This window comes from Motacilla alba, chromosome 19 (genome assembly GCF_015832195.1).
Source record: "Motacilla alba alba isolate MOTALB_02 chromosome 19, Motacilla_alba_V1.0_pri, whole genome shotgun sequence".
In the NCBI taxonomy this organism is placed as follows: domain Eukaryota; kingdom Metazoa; phylum Chordata; class Aves; order Passeriformes; family Motacillidae; genus Motacilla; species Motacilla alba.
In genome coordinates, this window is record NC_052034.1 from 8,359,554 (window position 1) to 8,380,885 (window position 21,332).

Consider the following 21,332-nt stretch of genomic DNA (forward strand, 5'->3'; position numbering starts at 1 on the left):
CTGTCCTCACCAAGTGCTGTGCAGGATAAGTATTAAAATAGATTGAGAAAACTAAACCAACAAAATAAGAGCAGTCAAAGACTTACAGAAAATTAAAATTGTGACACCAATAGCAAAGATTTAAAAACTACAACAAAACTACACAATCTTCCTCTTGTAAAGGTTTGGGGAAAAACAAATACTCTCAGAACAATATAAGGCTATATCATCAAAAGACATCTCCAAAGTATGAGAACTTAATGAGTAATGGTCTTGGATCTCCCTCTGTGCAGCTATGTTGAGGCCCACCAAAACCAAATAAGGGTAATGCTGGGCAATGCCAGCACCCCATCCTTCCACGGCTGGAAATGCTCTGACTTCATTTGTCCTTCCAACCTGCAAGGGGGCAAGTGGACACAACAGAAAATATGCTGTCAGATGTTGCTTTTAATTTCCATCAATAAACAAGCGGAAACTATCAGGTGACTCAAAAAAGGGAAGATAAGATACTTCCAGACATGTCTAGCACTGTGACACCTCCATGCTCCTGCCACACTGCCTGGGCTCAAAAGCTCTGAAGGGGATGTTCCCCTGCTGTGGAAAAATGCAACCAGCTCAGGCATCCAAGAGCTCAAGCATTCATCATCAACAATGTCCAGCTCAGAAAGAAAACAAATCAAAACTTCAGGAAGCTGAGCCCATAATGTAAAAGAATCTTCTGTCACCTCGGTTCTGTACTTTTAAATTGAATTACTTTAGCAATATAGGATTCCAGGATAACAGACCTATGCAATGAAGTAAAAGGAAGCTCCTCTTGTGCCAATTCTTTTTTTTCTGGACAAAGATCCCTATATACATAAGCAAAGTGGAAAATAAGAATCTATAGAACTAAGGAAAAACACTGCCCTGTGAACTGAGGGATATATGGTTGAAATATGTTAACAATCCATTTCCACTGAAGTCAGGATTTGAAACATTCTTTACAGCTGCAGACCAGGGTTCTCATTCCTTGCCTGCTGGAGTCCTTTCTGTCATTGTTATTTCAAAACCCATCAAAGCATGATCATAAGAGAAAAGCTTATTTATTGATTCATCTGGGTGAACACCCTGAATTTTGTTTAATGCTTCATAAAGACTCCAGTGAAAAGTTTGTTTTATTGACAAATCAGAATAAATGACAAAACTTCATGTGAGATGCAGCCCTGGACTTGGGGCAGTGTAAGGCACAATGTAAAGTGCAAACTCACAGCCTGACTCACCTAGTACAATTCTCCCATCTCCAGGGCCAGCAAATACCAGTGATTAGCAGCACAGAATGAGAGAATGGTTTGGCTTCGAAGAGACCTTCAAATCTCTGCTCTTTTAGTTTAAAATCAGTCCCTCTTGTCCTATCCCTATCTGCACATGTAAAAAAATACCTCTTTTTATAAGCCACTTTAGGCACTGGCAGGGGCTCTGAGGTGTCCCTGGAACCCTCTCCTCTCCAGGTGAGCACCCCCAGCTCTGCCAGCCTGGCTCCAGAGCAGAGGGGCTCCAGCCCTTGGAGCATCTCTGTGGCCTCCTCTGGATCCTCTCCAACAACTCCAAACCTGGACACAGCACTCCGGGTACTCACATGAGAGGGGGAGAATCCTTGACCTGCTGGCCACCTCCTTGATTCAGCCTAGGATATGGCTGGCTTTCTGGGCTGCATCTGCATGTTGTTGGCTCATGCCCAGCTTTTCATCCACCCCAAGTCCTTCTCCACAGGGCTTCTCTCAGTGTGTTCTCCCTGACTCACTCTGAGAAAGTTCGGTCTTAAAAATATATTTAGGTCACAGAAAACACTTGAATACCCTAGAAAAACATACAAAACTAAGTAAAATGTTGAATTAAGACAGTAAGAGATGGAATAAGAACTGAAGAACACAAATTTCTTTAGCTAGGCTGTGAGTGGACCTGACAGGGAGGTGAAAAGACTCTTCGGCACAATTCCACCTGGCTTCTGCTTGCTGCTTTTCGCAACAACTCAAAGCACTTTCTAAAAAAAGTCAGTATCAATATCAGGTTTTATTGCATCTCATCTTTGCAAAACAGAGCACAAAAGTAGATATTCACTGTGGCCTCACACAGCCCAGACAGGTCTTAACATTTACTGCTCTTCCGATAAGTTCTCTGGTGGAATAAACAGTTTGTAACAGTTAAAGAATATTTTTAAACTATGCTGAGGATAAAGGGAGCAGAGCCTTCAGCAATATATGAGACTTTGCTTTCAAGCAAACATTTGGCTTTTTTCACAGCACAAAACAACAGAAACAAACCCACCAGGTATTGCTTCACTGCACCAGGTATTACACTCACTGCAGGGAGAGAGCAGCGAGGAGAGAAAAGCACAGGCCCACAGGACAGCAGGATCACAGTACCCTGCCAGCTTCATCCACAGATCAATCCAGCAACAGCAGAAAAGCTGGCAAAGGAAATAATGAGCTGAACAATAAGATTCAGTCCTGTAGAGAGGATGAATATGAATAAGACTTTGGTAGCATAACTAGGGATCTACACCTAATTTGGTCTGACATGGTGCAGAGGTCTCCAGCAGGATCTCACTTCCAGTAACCAGAGTCTCCAGCAGCAGTTGCAGGAGGTTTCTGCAAACAACTGCTGCCTGAGTTGTTTGCACTTGAGAGAGCACTTGGAGGATTTGTACAAAAACTGTCTGAAACCATGACTTGACTGTCAGGGGGAACAGGGAGTGCAGAACAGCCTGAGAAAGACAGGATCTCTTCTTTCAATATAGACAGCTTCTGTTTTGCTGAGTCCAAGGCTTTATTGTCAAGCCTATGCTTGGAGATACAGTCTACAGGCTTTGTTCTGGCAGAAATAATTTGCTAAGTCACCATTTTATTTCCTGCTGGCATAGACCAGTAAATAAACAACATGGAGGTTTTTGAACGAGAAGTGAGGGAGTGAAAGCTGCTCAAAGAACAGAAAACAATCATAAATGACTCTCTGATCTTCAAAGCTCTTAGATCAAGAGGGGGAGCAACAGACAAGGTATTAGGAAATCCAGTGGTTATTGCACAAGGTCTCCCTCACTCAATGCCAAGATTCAAATCTCACTGGAAGGTTAGGAGCTAAAAAGCCTTCTCCACTAGGCTATGACAGTTTGCCCAGCTGCCAAGCTGAGAGTTTCCTTTATTATTTCAGTGCATTATCACAGACAAGACCTCAGACTCCAGTATTGTCCATCTTAGTCCAAATCTCAAGTGTTTGCTATTATTCTTGATGCAGAATATCTCAACACACAATCCTAGTCTGTGTGGTCCCACTCTGATGCACCTTTTCCCACTCCTCAAGCTCTGCTGAACAGCCCTTCCTTCCTCACCACATTCCCTGTGCGGATAGAAGTTGCACAGATGATGGAGGCTGCTGAGGAAGGTGAGCCAACACACAGCTCAGATACAACGTCCTTGGGGCACGCACTATGTGTAAACCTCAGCAGGATCCTGTTCCATAATTAAACACACCTGATCTTGTGACACTAAGAGAGATATCAAACTGGAACATAACAATACAATGATTAAAATTCAGGTGTAGTACAAGTCACAGTAGTATGACAGTGATTAATGTCACACCAGGGGTGTTTTGGAGGGATGAAAACTTATTTTCACATATGAAGCAACATATTTTCACATACTTGCAATTAAAATTTTAAGCAGTAACACAAAAACATAATTAAGTGCTTAACTGTGTTAAACCACATCCTATTTTTCCCTCTAAGATGTTTCTAAAACCACTTACACAGAGCTTCATAAAGGCCTGCTAAAGACATCAACCAAGCTTCCTAATGCAGAATGACTGATTTCTCTGGCCATCAAGAATACATTTGTACCTCAAAGAACTGAATAAATTCAAGAGAGGGAAGTTACCATTCATTTGTTTGCCAGTAAGTTCTTTGCCTTTTTGCTCCACTGCTAGAAGAAACAGTTCCATGAATTGCAGAATGATCCTCTGACGTACAAAGCAGTCAAATCCTATCACATCAAATTGCCTAAAGAGCATTTTGCACCATAAGCTGCAATTTCACCCATGGATTTAGGTGCTGTTCCCTGTGAGTGTGGAGTAAAGAGTCTGGTCCACAGTGGAGCAGAGACAAGAGTGATAGGAATGTCTATGCACTGCTGTCTCCTGCTGATCTGGCACAATGATGGGAATGTTTTGGGAATGTGAATTTTTAATTTCTGTCTTCCCTATAACTATATTCCCCTGGTTAACCTCAATAGAGGGTTTGGATGCCCAGGAGGCATTTGGAGAAATTGTCAGTGTACTTTAGCAGCTGAAGCATGATCCAGGGTCATACACCAAGGTGTTCCTTCCTTCCGACGCGCTCAAGCGTCTCAACGTCCTTCCCAAACTGAGGGCCCAGAGCTGGACACAGCACTCGAGCTGTGCCCTCACCAGTGCCCAGTGCAGGGGCAGAATGATCTCCCTGCTCCTGCTGGCCACACGATTCCTGACACAGGCCAGGATGCCACAGGCCTTCTTGGCCACCAGGGCACAGTGCTGGCTCGTGTTCAGTCACTGTTGACCCGTAACCCCACATCCCTTTCTGCCTGGGCACTGTCCAGCCACACCGCCCCAGCCCAGAGCACTGCAGGGGTTATTGTGGTCAAAATGCAGGACTCGGCACTTGGGTTTGTTACACTTCGTGTCGTTGGACTTGGCCCATCACTCCAGCCTGTCAAGAATCCACAAGAGGCATGTCCTAACCACAGGAAACCTCAGAGCTCACACCATGCTAGACTCCAGAGAATCTCACTGTAAGAGAAATCAAGAGCAGCTTTACTCGTTTGGCTGCTCATTTTCAACAGGGAAGTACAGCCTGGGCAGGCTCTGTGAGCCAGAATCCTGCCTGGTTTAGAAATCCCACATAAAGCTGTGTTGTTTCTTTGTATTAATTGTCTGAGGAGGCTGTTAAACCCAACAGCGAGTGTCACCAGCCAATGGAAGAGCACATGGATGGCCATGCTGGTGGAAGAGAGCTGTGACAGAGCATGAGTTGGGGACCACCCTAGAAGAGAATCAGACCTGACCCAAACACAGTAGCCCATATATCAGGAGCCCAGATGTCCATGTGAGAAAGAGACTGCCATGGCTGAGGGGCATATCTGGCAAAGGACATGGCTCAGCCAACCCTCCTGCCCTGCCAGGTCACAGCAGGCCTTGCTTTACTCCCAGAGCTCCTCATTCATTCTGGAAAACTTTCCTCTGCTGAGAACCAGGGGCACTCAAAGCCAGCTCTGTGATTTTGGAGGAAAGAAAGCAAACCTGGGTATGAGATTTGGAGGTTGAGTACTGCCAAACTTTCATTAAAGCTAAACTAAAGTTTTTAATTACTTCAACATCTGCCTGTATAAATAGAACATTTTTCTCAAAGTCAACAGTGGTCTGTTTTTATCTTCACTATCCTTTGATGCCTTTGCCCAGAGGGCTGGAAATGCTACTTAGGAGCATCACAACAAAAGCGTAGCAGGATCTTCTGCATCAATAGCTGATGACTCAGGAATCTGATAAAATTCAGCCTTCACTTTTGGCTGTTTCTGTTAACCTGGATTTTCACCACACTGCAAAACCTGTACAGAGTGCTCAGTATCTTCTCCTAGGAAATGGCCATCTGTTAGCCCTGACACAGCTGAAACAATTTCAGGTTTCAGCACTGTGTATTAGCTGTAAGGCACCAAGCAAACAAGGCTTGAGGAGAACCTCCCAGAAATCAGACTGGGGGATGGTACATCTTAGTCATTGATGTAAGGGGAAAATCAACTTAGAGCTGCTGCTTCTGGCTCACTGATGGCAGGACTTCACTATTACTTACCAGCCAACTTCCACAGTAAAATTCAGGAGCCCAACTTTCAAAGGTAGGCAGGGCTGATTACTGCGAGGGTTCCAAAGGATCCCCTACTTCAAGAAAAGTGGAAAAGGAGTCAGGCACTTCAGTACCTCTCAAAACCCATATGGGTAACCAAAATGAACTGAGTTCCTCTGCACATGGGTGCCAAGTCTCACCCTGTGAGCACAGGGAACTTCTGCTTTCCATCCAAGGTGCTACTGCACCATGGGATCTCTTCCTCAGTAAGATGAGAAGGGACTTCACTGGAGCTGTTATAATTTCTAGACCCAGTGAATCACTGAGCAGAGGCAGTAGGTGAGGAAAACTTCATCTAACCAATCCTTGCTTTCATGGAAGTTACATACATTGGATAAGCTCTGAGTAAACCACAGCTCATTCATGTTGAGTTAATCTCATTAAGGCACAGCTCCAGCTCTTTTCTAAGCTGGTAGGAGGCAGAAGACACAACAAGTGAGATCAAAATGAGCTCATGGTGCCAAACGCTTTCATGTTACACATCGAACAATGTCATCCTGCACTAATTTGTGCTATGGTTTCTTATTCATTCCTCTGCACTGGTTTCTGATATTTTCAAGATGGACTAAATGGTCATGCTAAATATAAGTTATGAAGCTAACAGGTTTTTTTTTGATTTATTTAAAGACATGACTGAATCCAGTACTGTTAGTTTTCCCTCAGCACTCATGTTCATCATGAGCAATTCCACTCCAGAGTAGGTAAGAATAGGTAAGGAAAATTTCACTCATCTTCCAAAGAAAAGAATTTACTTCTGTCTTAGATAAACACTATTTACACCTTCCGATATAAATTCACATCTGCACCACTACAAAGATCAGTCAAACTAACGCAAGATTTAGAATTTTCCTGCTTTTACTAATCTTGCAACCTTTGTATCCAATCAGCCATGTAGTAAAACCCAGATTCCCAAGAAAGGGCACTCTGCACCACTTATAGGCAGTATTGTGAACTCAAGCTTTTTGGAATTACACGTACAATTGATCATGAGGAATCAGCCAAATCAGTCTCACTGGCTTATCCTGCTACTCTGCTGGCTTTGGAGAGGACACAACTCACACAGCTTACAGCATGCAAAGACTTTTTTTCTAAGGTATTTGTATAGAAAAAAACCCCACAATAAAAAGAGACACCAGGGACTAGGAACCTTGGAGAAGATAAAATGTTTTTGCTTAGTAAGGGACAAGCTTCACCCCTTGGATACACAGGTGCTGTGTGATCTGCTTTGTGAACAGAGGCCAGCATTTTCTTTTACTGCCCCATGCAAACAACGCACATTTATTTCAGGTTTCACTTATCTTTTAAGTTTTGTCTTTTAAGCTGTGTACTTCAGAGAAAAATACAGTCTCACAGCAACTTCACCAACACTAGTCCCCCAAAGATGGGTTTTGAGGGCTAAAAGGAGACGTTGTCCTGACTGATCTCTCTCCTACACACCCTCAGATCTTGACATCAAGTCCAAAACTTATAAAGCAGAACCTCAAGTGTGGGAAAGCAACTGAACATACAGGTGCTGAGTTCTCTGGAACAAAGTCCTGTGGCTTTAGTGAGGGAAAAAAAGGTCAAGAAAGGTATTCTTCCATTTTAAAATGCTTTAGTGTGTGTGAGAGCTCTTGTTCCCAAGGGGCAAATGTGAAGGGCAGCCTTGTTCCCTTGGGAAAGGTCAGCTCCTCTACTCTAAGAAAACACCCCACAAGTTAAGAATGCAGCACATGCTCCTGCATTTCTCCCCAGCTTTATGTCTATGACTGGAAAGGCTTTTGTCTCTCAGGCACAGGAACAGGCAAATTACTATGTTCAATTTCTTCCAAGAAATGTCCAAGAAAGCTGGAGTGAAAACTAAAGCAGCCAGAGGAGTAGAAGTGTAGGTGCCCATGGCCATTTACACTGCCAGGACGACCTGCAAGCAATGGAAGAAATCTAATGGAAATGGCAGCACTGGGACTTGGGACTCCTAGATGCAGCTTATGGCTTCAACATGCATTTAATGCAGTGTTTTGGGCTGTCTGCTGTCTGCCATCCATTTTTTCCAGTGAAAAATCCAAGTACAAAAAAACCATGTCAACATCTCAGGTACCTCTGAGCTTACCAGGTGTGGGGAAGCACTGTAAATTCACAGGCAAGTCTTTCACCCAGCATCAGGAAATGAGCCAATTTATTTTATTTTTCCGATGATAATTGATGATATCACCAACAGAAGTGGCAAAGCACTAAAATAGTGGAGAAAAGCCAGAAAACATAAAATACATGCAATTTGTAGTAACACATTATTGTTTCTGCTGCTACAACTGCAACCCAAGTAGTAGTTTCTGACAACCTATTCAACACTTAAATTTAGTCCTCATGAAATTTTCAATCATCCTTGAAGTTCAATAAAATGAAGTGCACTGAAGGCAAGATGTGGGAAAAGTGATAAGGAGAGAAGTGCTCAACAGTGGGCATATGAGAGCTCATGAACATGCTCTAAGTGTTCACATACCTGTCCCTCAAAATGCAACTTCTTTATGTTCATCTGCCATTTAACTGGAAGCTGTAGAATACTTCATTCCAACACAAGCAGCTGCCAGTGCATATTAATTAATATTAGCACTTACAGCATGCTACAATAATGACAAAAAGGGTAGCTGTGCAACTTGCTGATTTCTATTATTTTGGAGCACAGAGGTAGGTGGGTTTGTGCACATATTACTCAGCTGTCCAAGGAGAAAGAACAAACAACCCATTATGTCCATCTGAGAAAGAAAAAAACAATCTGCTGTGGCAAAGACAAATCAGTTTTTAGTGATGCTGCGGGGACACTGGTGATTACAAATGCTGGATGCTGGCTTCAATTTGTAGGGTGGAAAGATTAAACGTGCTCTGCCATTTAATAAACTTTACACTAAGCTCTGCTTTTCTCTGCCTCACTCCTTTATCAAAAGAATGAAGCCACTTATCAGATATTTCCAGGCATGCTTCAAATATTATTACCAACTTACATAATATCAATTGCCTCAGCTGCTAGAAAAGGAAATAAAAGGTGAGACATAGGTCAGAAGCCCACAGTTTGGACCAAATACTGTCACCAACTTAACTCTTGTTACAAACACCAAACACAAAAGCAAGATTACACATAAAGGGTCATATTTTAGGCATCAGATAATTTGAACACGCAGAGAAGAAGCAAGAGAAGCACAGCCTTGGTGTATTATTAAACAAGAACCAAGTACAAAGATACCCAGTTATTCACAGAAACTGCTGGCATTTTATTCACATTCCCTTGTGTGTTCAGACAGCTTCCATCCTGTCCCAACAACCTGGCAATTGCTGGCACAGAAGTGAGGGAGCAGCAGTGAAAGCAATGCTCCCCACTACACTTCTACCAAACAACAGCAATTTGCTGTTGTGCCATGCTGTCAGATTTGTATGGTTTTCTGATTATCAAATGACTGCCTTGATGCTGATGTATCTAAAAACAGATGAAGTTTTTATGTAATCACATGCTATTTAAAAAAAGAAAAAAGCCCTTTTAAAATGAAGCAGCTCAGCTAGACTTCACAGGTGTGGAGAAGGGTCCTGAAGCATTACTCCTCAAATCAAAACCAGGATGCCAATTTCTGTGTGTATGTGCAGAAAATTGCTTCTTGTTTGTATTCAACTAGAACCAAGTCTGGTTCAACAGTCCTAATTCTTATCTCACACCAGAAAAGAAAAATTTACTGAAAGAGCAAGGAGGGGAGAGAACAAATGGTAATATGTCCCCATGGAACAATTAACCCATTCCTGTGCTTGAACACCCATGAGCATTTCCACGTTCACAGCTCTGCTTTTATCCTTTACCAAATAATTCCCAGAGGGATTAATCAATTAACAGCGAAGATTCTGGGAAAGTGTTGAAGATACTTTTTTCTTTTAAATGACCTGAAGGTCTATGAAGAGGATGACTCTCTTGATGGAAGGAACAGATCTACATTAGTTGAAGTATTTCCCTAGGTAAGAGAAGACCGATGTGCAGGACAACTCACAGCTGTATGTGCTGAAGAAAAGCCTGCAGGGAGAATTATGCACTTGTGTGCAAAAAGCAGAGCAATAGGCAAAAAAACAAACAATAAGGGGAGAAGAGATAATGGCAGTAGATGCAGTAAGCATTTACAATTATATTCAGGTGTGGCTTTAAAATTTAACTATTGCATTGTACAATAGAAATTATAATGCTCTAATGTATCTCAGTGTAGTGCCAGACTTTGCCTCCACACTGAGAGTCATTGTCTTGTCCTCCCAATACATCCAATTGTCCACCACTCAGCTTTCAAAAGAAGAGGGAAATAAGGCATATATTGTGGCATTTCTAAAGACACTGCTGCTTCAGAACAATGCCTATTATATTATCAAGTGCTCACCTATACACTTTCTCCCTCAGACATGCCAGGAGCAGGCAGTGCTTTCTAAAGCTCCAGGTTTCCTGCTAGTCCCATTTTGCTCATATTTGACACTGTGCTGGCACACAGGACAGTCCCAGCAGGGCAGCATCAAAGCAGTCTCCAGGTAAAAAACTCTATTACTTTTTACAGTGGGAAAGGCTTACTGCCCTGCAAGACCAGAACTGCCCCATTCCAGATAACAACATGTTTTCTGCAGATCTGTGCTCTGGGTGAATTCAACAGGGCTGACACAAGGGACCAAAAGCTGGGAGTCTCGCCCTATTCCCTTACTGCAAACTCAATCAGAACAGTTCCTGCAGGATAACACAAAGGTAACAAAGGATACATTCTTAGTAACTTTATTGTGCATATGAAGAACAAGAATTTTGTCAAAATGAGAAGATTAGGCCATTGTGGAGGTGGGGTGCTGTATTTCAGGAACAGCATTCCCCAATTTAGTGTTTCCATTGAAACACTCCAAACCATGCACTGCTTGCTCACATCTCCCCCCCAATACTGCATGGGGCTGGAGAGAAGAACTGGAGGCACAAAAGGTAAAGATCAGCAGCTAAGATAAGAAAAATGTACTGGAAACAGTAGTGAAGTAAGGAAATGAACAGTAACAGCAACAATATTAATAACAGGGTACAAGGGAGGTGAATGCTTCACCTGCAATTCAGTCACCACACAGAGCCCAGCAATGCCTGACTGCTGCCAGACCCTCCAGGTGCTGACCATGCCCCCTCCTCCCTACTGCAAAAATTAACCCTGCCCTGGCCAGAACTGGGACATGGGGGTAAATCAGAAGCAAAAGCTTGTGATTCACTGGGTTGGAACAATCCCATCAAATCAGATCAATGCAACACCAAGCTACCAGTCAGCCTCACTCAACTCCCAAACATCAAATCACCATGAGTGATTTAACACCACTGCCAGTTCACACTGGCTGATTTGCTACTCTAAAAACAGCTACGAAGAAAGAGTTAATTTCTCATAACATTTATGGCTATCATGAACTTCCTCCTCTCTCCATCCTGCCTGATTTGTTGCTATTTGTTTATATTCCTTTGCCATGGAAATTCAGGCCAGTATTCTCAACTTCAGTGCCGAGAGGCAGTCATCTACATCTGCTTGCAAGTCCTTCAGCAGCTTCCAAACTGCTGAGCTACTGGTTATTCCTGTTGCAAGCAGGTGGATCTGCAATGGCTCAGCAACTCTGTAGAGAACAACCTACTCAATGTTTCAGGGCTAACTCAGTGGTAATTTGAACATTCACACATTAGAACTTTATTCCTGATTTCAAACATTCCAGCAGATAAAGCCACACAGCACAAAGCCAGTGCAACCCAGCCATGGGTGGCCAGGGATCCCCCTGGTTATCAACATTCCCAAATTATCCCATGCAGAGAATGGAACAGAGGAGCAGCTTCACTGTGTTCATGTCCCTGGCCTCCCAGGGCTCATCACAAACACGATTTAACTGCAGCATTATCCTAAACAGTGCAACAGATTTCCCTGTAACTGACAGGGAGATCTCACTTTACAGGGGAAAAGGCTGCTTAACAAGTCCTTCCCTCCACCCCAAATCATCTCAGAGTATTTAATTAATTTCTTTCCTACATCTCAGATGTGGAAATCAAGCCTAAGGTACTAAGCAAGAAGAAAACTTCAAGGTATTGCATAACCCCCTCAAAATTTCCTCTCTGCTCTGTACAGACACAGAAGATAGTTTTGCTAGAGTGCTTAAAGCAGTAGCCTCAAACAAAACACATTCCTAAAATCCACCTTACTCTGTTATTGCAGCTACAGCAGACACACAACAGTTGGATCTCTTGAGGTGACAAGAATTTAGAGAGTCTGTAGCACCCCCAAGCCTGAAATACAATGTGTTTATATGGTCATCAGAACAGAAATACCTTATTCTCTGAACTGCCCTTGATGCACTTACCCTTATAAGATTCAAGAAGAGACTTCCCCCACCACGTTTTACAGATCAAAACTGAGAATTCAAAGCTGCCTGCAGTATTATTCTAGGTTTTCTTGTGTGATCTTAGGCCAGTCTCTGCTCTGTGAGCTCCTTTTCACATCTGCCTCAGAAAAAAAGTCTGAGAAAGACTGGCATTATGACACTGCCAAACAGCACAGAAGCTCTGGTGCAAACTGAACAGGTTGAGCCTTGTCAAGGATGGGTTCAGCAAAGTGGAGCACAATCACAAGAAAACAATCAGAAGATGCTGAAGTTTAATTAAAAGAAAAGGCAGAGAGACCACACTGCAGAGAAGCATGTATGTCCTGCTGGGCTCAGCCCATGCTAACAGCCCATCAGCCTGGTTTTATCCAGTGAGGAATTACAGAGATGTCAGACAATGAGGAAAGCAGTGAGAACCAATTCAATCAAACCAGATAATTCTTATAGTAACTCAGAAGTCCAATTTATGCAAAAAAACTCACATGGTAACACAGCAGCCCTTCACCCAAGCCTGCAACTCAGACTGTGGAGCAGAACTGAACCCATTGATGATGTTCATCCTCCTGCCCTCCCTGCTTGAGAGGGGCCAGAGTGAAAACGGAGTACCTGAAGCCCATTAGTGAAAGAATTAAAGCAATCTGTAACCAGGTCCTTCCCCACATGCTCACCTTTCACAGCTAAAGTCACTGGTTTAAGGAACAAGACTGCCAAAAGCATGAAAATCCAGGTTAGGCACTCTCATGCACAGAGAAAAGAGTGGCTGCGTTTCCATGGGGACGGCGGCGAGCGTGCACTGAGCGCGGCAGACGAGGCAGCATGCACCAGGAGCACCCCAACGTCCTGGACAGCACCAGAGCCACCACCCCAAAATCCAGGACGGCCACTCAGGACAGACAGCAGATCTCAGTTCAGGCTGTAATGTCGAGGCAGTGTTTTCCGCAGAGCAGGAGCTGGTGGAGAAGGTTCCTGCTAGTTCTTGTCTTCAGATCAGACAAGCAGGGCTTTAACTCCTCCCCGGATTTGCTGGTTATAGAAATCCCAGTGGAGGAGGCCTGCCACATCTAAGAAGCACAAGTCCCCTGACTCCTCCCTCTCAGTTTCTGAGTGCCAGAAAGCATCATCGGGCCTCACAAGTTACATGTTAGGAAGGAAGGTAAATCACAGGGGCTGACAGGGGGACACAGTGCAGGGTCTGGTGGCACACCTGGAGAAGAACCCAGGGCAGGAAAAGGGGATGTAGCAGGGGACCAAGTGCTGCTTGCAGAGGACTCTGCCTTGCAAAGCACTGTTTTTTGGCTAAGCCCTCCACATTAAGCTGGGGGCAGACCCCAAATCAAGCTGACACCTACAGAACCAGCAAGCCTACAGATCTGAAAATTCCTGAAGTGAGAAAAAGCGAGCGAGTTTCTTGCTGACCATAAAGCCTGACAGGGCTGCAAGGCAGCAGCCACCTCCCAGCAACAGTCAGTGTGGCAGGAGCATCCCCAGAGCAGTCATTAAAACCTTCTGTACTATATTAGACCTCAGGTGTCTCTTTATGCTCAAAAGCAAAATAAAGGACTACAGTAAAATTAAATACAAAATACAAAACCACAAAACTTTTCTACCAAGTGAAATACTTAGAGGCCACTTCTGCACATTTATGTCAATATACTTGGGCACGCTGGGCAGCATGGGGCAGGGATTGGGGACTGGCTCCTTTCACAGGTGCACAGTTGTGCTAATTCCTTTATGAAGGTGAATGAGCCATCTACAAGCAACCCAAGTGCATACAGACACAGCAAAAGCATGAAGCTATAGAGGGCTTGGTGAAATTAAACTCCTCAATGAATTTCAATTCTATTCCTTCAACAACTTTAAAAATGGCAAGCTTAAACTACTGGAAAAAACAAAGTCATTTGACTGGTCATTGAAGTATGTTTCTATGGCTTATGTAATTATAGCCCCATGGCAAAGCTGCACCATTTGAAGTACTGTTTAAAAAAGGAAAGAAATTAAAAACCGACCAATTACTGCATGCCAGCCCAAAGATTTCAGTACAAAGCTCTATGCTGGCAAACACGCTGCAATCACCAGAGCAGGGAATAATTTGTGTCTGTTGTTGCCAGGGAAAAATGGGGCTCCAAATGCAGACACCTCATCCTCCCGCCCCCTTCCCCAACAACAATGCAGCACCCTGCAGTAGGCCTTTCAGCAGCCTGCTTCCATCACTTCCTGACACTCAGCAATTCAGGACATGCACAGTCTGCAAGCGGATTTTACAAACAGATCTTCACATCTCCCTGAAGCAAACAGGTGTAAATTGTCCTTAACCTCATCACTTTCATCTTCCCACATAAAAACAGGTGTAAAACCTACTTCCAGAGACCAGATCAGAGCCAGCTTTAACATTATCCTAGATACCACATCTGAGCTCAACTCAGACATCCCACCCCTTCACTCCCGTATCTGTTCCAGAGTACAATGCTCCTAACCATGATGCTGCACTCCTGCCACTGGAAATGGAAATGGGAAGCAGGTATCAAGTAAATTCAAGAGATCCTGAACTGGGACAGTGACCCAGCGATTTTTTTGTTCATTTAAAAAACAAAGAAGGTTTTGTTGCACAATCAGAAGAGGGATAAATTGTGAAAAGAATTCTGAAATTTATAGCCTAAGGTCCAGAAGACCATTTCATCACTCAGTCCAGGTCTCTTTTAGTGCCACTATCACACTGCAGCTGGGTCTCAGGATGAAGGATTCTGGACGAGAAAATTTCTCAAGACCATTTCCTGGTGCTCTCTCACACTGGACACCTAGCAGGTTCCTGTGAAACCAGCCCATCCAGAATTCCTCAGAAACAGATGTGGGAAAACTACAAAACACATATTGACACACAACAGGTAATTTAGGACCAGGAATCAGGACAGTATTACCTACCCAGAATTGCCCAAGCATTCATTTTAGGGGGGCTTTTCACTATGGCAGATCCCAATCCTCATCAGGGAAGCCCTCCCCACAAATTCTCAGTCATTTGCCAGGTAGTTCCTGCCACAGAAATCAGGCAACCACCTTATTTTTTCCTTTTTCTTGGCATACTTTTAGGATGTTATCTAGTGGGTAACTCCAAAACAACCTACAACCTTTTGGTCAAGTGAAGGCCAAGGCCACAGAGCTCTACCCCAGCTGGCAACAGGCCTTTGCTGACACACAGCCAAGGCAGCAGGCGGGTGTCAGCTGCAGAGCCAGCACTTACCACTCTCCTTCTCAGACTACAGCTGCTGAGCAGTAAATATCAGCATAATTAGGAAGAAGGGGAAAACACACAAATAAATATAACCGACCAGGGACGTCAGCAACACTGCAAGAACCCTGTCCTGAAAGCAGCTGCCTGCTTGGCTTGCTGTTGATGCTCTAAGGCTGGAGGATTACAACCTGCCAAATTGGGAGAAGTGCCCCACATGTACATAAAGCCATGACTGTACCACTAGCAAACTTCTTATCTAGACAGACTCAGCAGGAAAGGGTAAAGACAGAAGCACATTTATCCTGCTTCATGGATAGGAAAAGGAGTCAGAGAAATTAAGGCAAAAAATACCACTACTTGGCTTCAAGAAGTTTTTCATTGCCTAAAGAAGGGCTGTTGCTCTTAAAATCTGTGAAACAGCTGTGGCAGTACTGAAACTGAACTGCAGAAACCAAGCCTCAGCTCAGAGACTAACCCAAGCACCCCCTTTACAACCTACTTGCAAGTCCTTGTTTATAGCCCAAAGACAAAGCCCAGCTGTTGCCACCACCATTCTCCATTCAGTCCAGACAAGTTCCTCGTGCCAAGGCAGCTGCTCCCTCCAGGAAGGCTACACAGACACCTCCAAACTCTCATAGGTTTGTTTCCACTAAGTACATCTACTATTGTGGAAGTAAAAATTTTAAAAGAAGGAAGACAGGAGTCCAAGTTCCCACCCCAGGCAATGCTGGAAGTGTCTCACTTTTTGCTGGTGGACAGAGAGCAGCAGCAGCATGTGGAGTCACCTCCCAGGCTCCTGCTGGGAGCAGAGGGGATGCTGCACTCCAGACTATGCCAGGGACTCTGCCTCCTGTGCTGAAAGAAATCATGGGCATGACAGAGCCACAGGCATCTCAGTGCTGCCTTTCCACCTCCAAATCAGTATTTAAAGCTACACTGGGAGAAAATGGCTACTTTTTGGTACAAAATTATTTAGTTATGACAATAAATCCCAGCTGAGCCACAGAGAAGACACATAAAGAGAGCAATTTTTCCTACCTGTGTTGTGACTGAACCATGTAATTCTCACTCCCCCACCCATAGATATGTTGTTATGTACTTAAGCAATGTTGCTACAGTCAGTGATTATGTCTCAAATATGGTATTTGTTTTTACTGGGGCACTTCCAAAAGCTGCACTCTAATACACTCTGATAGGAACACCATAAACCACTCTGAGATTCGATGCACACAGCCTGTTTTCCCCTTGCACAGTCTGCAGGCCCTGCGGTGCAGCAGATCAGAAGGCTGCAGGCTGCTTTGAAGGACTGTGCACTAAGCATAACTGCTACAGACTGCTTGGTCTGGAAACCAGGTAACAAAACACCATAGCAAAGGGATGGGATCACTTCTTAATATTATCTAGATGTCACTCAGTCACTTAGAGACTTCCAGCTGTCCTCTGTGATGCATCTGTCTGCTTACACTTCACACCACCCCCCTGTTCCCAGATACAAATACAACAGCACAGTAACTCAAGTTCTCTTGCAATTTCATCTATAAAACAGTGGCTGGCTTCCTTTCCCTCTCCCAACATTGCCTTGGGTTTCCTGATACTCTTGGAAATCTTACATACTTTTATCAAGCAAGTTGGCACTAGGTAGCTATAAACATCAATTCTAACCATACCTCTCAAAATATTAATGTCAACAACTCCCACTGTCCTAGGATGACTTTATGATGCTTGTATCACCAGTTGTCTGTTCTGATTATGCTGGATATTAAGTTTTGCACCTTTAAGACCGGTTCTGAGAGCGAAGGTGGGGAGAGAAGAAGCAGTTTGTTTTCAGAAACTGCACTTGCTCCCCTGCACTCCTTCTCCTGGACTGTGCTGTCTGCAGCACGGACAGATAGTGCAGATAGTGGGACAGAGCTCTCCTTTGCTTTTGAGTTAGGTTTTTTTTAGCTAGCTGAGGCAATGAAGTTCCCTGGACTGTGGCTTTTCTATTTCTTGGAACTGTTCAAGCCTGCTCTGGACTGAAAACCCAGAAGAATACCGGGAGCTCACACCTGTGGCCCACCAGGGCCAGGACACGGCATTTTCCAGCGCTGGAGGGACCGATGAGAGACTGAGCAAGCTGAGCTATCTCCCATGACAAGGACTTTGCAAATCTGCCATCTCTCCAGAACAGCGAGAGGTTTTACTGTTTAATATTATTAATTTTTTATGCTTGTGAATACTTTGCATGTTAAATAAACAGGTTTTTCCACTTTTCTCCAAGGAAATATTTTTCTGAACCAGTTGGGAGAGGGGTCGCTTGAATCTGTTTTTCTAAAGGGACCCCTTTGGAAGTTTCCTCCCAAATTTGCCCTAAACCAGGACACTCACCTGTCTTTCAGCCTGTCCTGGAAAATAAATCACGAACAAGCTTCCTTTAGCTTCTTTGGAGTTTTTGGGAGCTACTAACCATAAATTTAAGACACCACCTGGTTATACACTCTGCTCAAGTGTCTTTGGCTCACATGAAGGGAGAGGGATCATATCCAGTAGCCCCTGAACTGTCAAATAAGAGTAGATTTCCCACTTGCAAGCAAAATAGGAGCAGGCCAACACAGAAAATTCCTGATCACAAATAGATCCTTATCCCCTTCTTCTCCTTCCCTGAAATAGTGCTTGTAATACAGGTAATTGAGGGCAGCCCTTTTGGAAACCTCATCCTATATTTCAGCAGTTCTCTCTCAGTCTGTCAAAATGCATGGGATGCATGAACAGTGGTTGCAACTCAGCCCTACACCTTACTACTAGTAAGACTGGGAGACAGATTAAAAGCCAATAAGGAAGCAGGAGAGAAGAAAAGGAAAATCCTGCAGCAAGCAAGAGATGAGGGGTAGGATTAACCTAAAGCCAACTCTGATTTTTGAATAAATGAAGGAGTTGATTTCAGTACCAAAGTGCCTAGCTATGGCTCAGCTTTGACCCAGACCTCCACGCTTTCTGCAAATCTTAATGCTTACTTTGAAGGGGAAGGAAATCCCATTACAACTGCAAGATTAATTGAACATGTCTCATTTCCCCAAATTTTGTCACACTTTGTCTATTGCTGTGTAGCCTCCTTTTCCCAACACCTTCACATCTCCTTGGATTAAGCTTCTCCTCAGACATTTGTCCTGGTTCTGGCCAGGAGAGGGTCAATTTTTGCAGTAGCCAGGAGGGGGCATGGCCAGGACTCCAGGCTATTCTGGAGGTTATTCTATACCATCCCATGCCATTGCCAAGGGCTGGGGGAAGGGAGTCTTATGGCAGAGGAATCTGCTGTCAGGGCTTTTCCAGGTGAATCATTCGCCTGTGCTGTACCCTCTGTCTCTACTAATGCTGCTGTTACTGTTCATTTTCTTATCTCACTGCTGTTTCCAGTAAATTGTTCTAACCTGTGATCTTTACTTTCATGCCTCCAATTCTCTTCTCCACTACATTAAAGGGAAGGAGAAGGGCATGAGAGACCCAGGGGAACATGGCTTGAAGAGTCTCAGTGGGAGTACTAAATTGGGAAATACCATTCCTAAACCATGACAGTTTTACCCCATCCTCTACACTACCACCAAGCCCACTGGAAGAACCAAGGATCCCCCTTTCAAGTCCCCTGAAAGCTACACCATGCTAGGGTTTCCTCACTCCACTCTGTGTCACATGTATTGGGGTAAGGAAGGTTCTCTGTCCTCTGGTCTGACCCCCTTACATTGGAACATACCCCCTGAAGGGAGCTCAGTCACTGCATGGCCCACGCCTGCCTTCTGGGCCATGCCAGACTGCACAGGCCTGGCACGAAGAGTCCAGTACAGGGTGTTGTTCTGCAGTAGCTTTGACTCCCCTTAAGTTCCACTGCCTTGTTTTAAAAATCTTGTTTTGAAACAGAACTTCTTGTGATGTTTTGGTGAAGAAATAGTTTATTATTTATGGCATGGTTTTTTTCAGGGAAATGTATATTTAGGCTTCAGTGTAACCTCAAAAGTGAGCTGAGAGTACATCAGGGAGTAAGAGTGAGCTGAACTAATGGCTTGCTGTATTAGGTCTGGCTGAGATGGAGTTCATTTTCCCACAGCAGCCCCCACAGTGCTGTGCTTTGCACTGGGACGGGTGCTGATGGCACACCAGGGTTTTGGCTGCTGTTGAGCACAGCATCAGCACTGTCTCCTCAACAGTCCCCCCCAGCAAGGGGCTGTGGCTGGGCAAGATCCTGGGGGTGACACAACCAGGCCAGCTGTCCCAAATTAACCAAAGGGAAATTCCAGAGCATACAACATTAGCTCAGATAGAAAAGCTAAGAAAAGGAGGAGGAAGCAGGGGGGGGCATTCATTATTTAAGATGTTTGTCTTTCCAAGCTACCACCATGTGTGCTGAAGCCCTGCTTCCCCAGAAGGGGCTTGTTGACATGAAGTAGGGAATAACACTGATTTCACTCTTTGCTTGTGCATGTGCAAACTTTTGCTTTAGTAAACTCCCTTATTTCAACCTACGAGTTGTTTTGCACCTTATTTTCTCTCCCCTGTCCAGCTGGGAAGGTGAGCAATAGAGCAGCTAGACGGGTACTTTGTGTCAGCCAAGGTCAACACTTGCTCAGATTCAGCCTCTGCTTTCTGCACTGCTTCCTGTGGGAATAAGCTGCTCCTACAGCATAAGTGAGGATCAGACCATTTAACCTGTACACATCATCCCCTCCCTGCACTCCAGGCACAAGTATTCTGGGATTTGCACATGGCTGTAGTAAGAGGGAAACCATCAATAATTTCTCCCTCCCCGATCCTCAAGGAATATTTACTCAACTCTCAGATAAATGAGGCAAGACAGCATTGTCTTGTTCCCAGAACCAGCCCCTCTCTACTAAGTGTTAAACACATTTGCTAAAAAACCAATTAGAGCATGTTAAAACACTTCATTTAATTAAAAACAATCCTCACAGTATCACAAAGGTAAAAGTAATTGAATGTTTTGGTTAAGCCCTGAAAATAGAATTGAAGCTTGTGAGGTCAGTCTGTGCGTGCCACATACTGCTTTATTTTTAAAGGATACTAACAGATATTTGAATTGGCTTTTTGATTACACAATTTATCCTGTAAATAACTATCAAAATCATCTGGACACAGCTGAAGGTCAGTGTAGAAAGCTTATTTTTATTGTTAAAAACTGGTAAGATGTATCATCAATATTTTGAATTTCAATGAAAAAGACAAAAGCAGAGAAATTAAAATTTCTTGCATCCTCCAGGGCCTGTCTCTTCTCCAGCTTTACAAATACTACCTTTAGTACATACCTGGCTCCTTGCATGAGCATGACAGAACAAATCCACTGCCTTTTACAAAATGTGGATGAACTATTGATACCATCCAGAGCTCACCCAAACTCTCACTTGCAAGCTCTCCCTGCCCTCCCTGGGCCATATACTTCCTCCAGCCAGCAGGAACAGCCTTCAGTGTCCACTGAATCCTGAATGCAGGTTGTCAGTGAGCTCTGTGGTTCTCCAAGAGGCAGCTCATAAAGATCTGTCGGGTACATCAACTGCTGGCTATGAGAAGCTGAATGGAAAAGAGAAAAACCCCAACAAAATGAAAGAACAGAAGAAAAATGTGGAAGGAAATTGGTAGTAAGTCTTCTTAATTTAAAATTAAGTGTAGTAGAATATGCCATCACCACAATATTTTTTAACTTAACTGCTTTTTTCTTTTGGTCTCCTTCATGAGGCTTTCGAAGAGAAAGCAACATACAGCTTAACTTTTCCAAGACTAGGCTTTAGTTCCAACTCTCTTGGGAAGACACATAAGAAGTTATTCACAGGAACGAAACAGAAAAACCAAAACCAAACCAAATTACTTCATTTC

The 21,332-nt window shown here is 43.9% G+C and overlaps 1 protein-coding gene across 4 annotated transcripts in view; it reads right to left on the reverse strand.

Moving 5' to 3' along the window:
- CASTOR2 (cytosolic arginine sensor for mTORC1 subunit 2) overlaps window positions 1-21,332 on the reverse strand; it is a 129,123-nt gene that overhangs the window by 78,323 nt on the left and 29,468 nt on the right. The window contains exon 1 of one of the 4 annotated variants that reach the window (XM_038158438.1): window positions 12,922-17,425. The exons of the other annotated variants lie outside the window; for them this stretch is intronic. The gene's annotated coding sequence lies outside the window, so the exon portion shown is untranslated. Of the gene's footprint in view, window positions 1-12,921; window positions 17,426-21,332 lie in introns of those variants that run through there. 4 annotated transcript variants of the gene reach the window in all.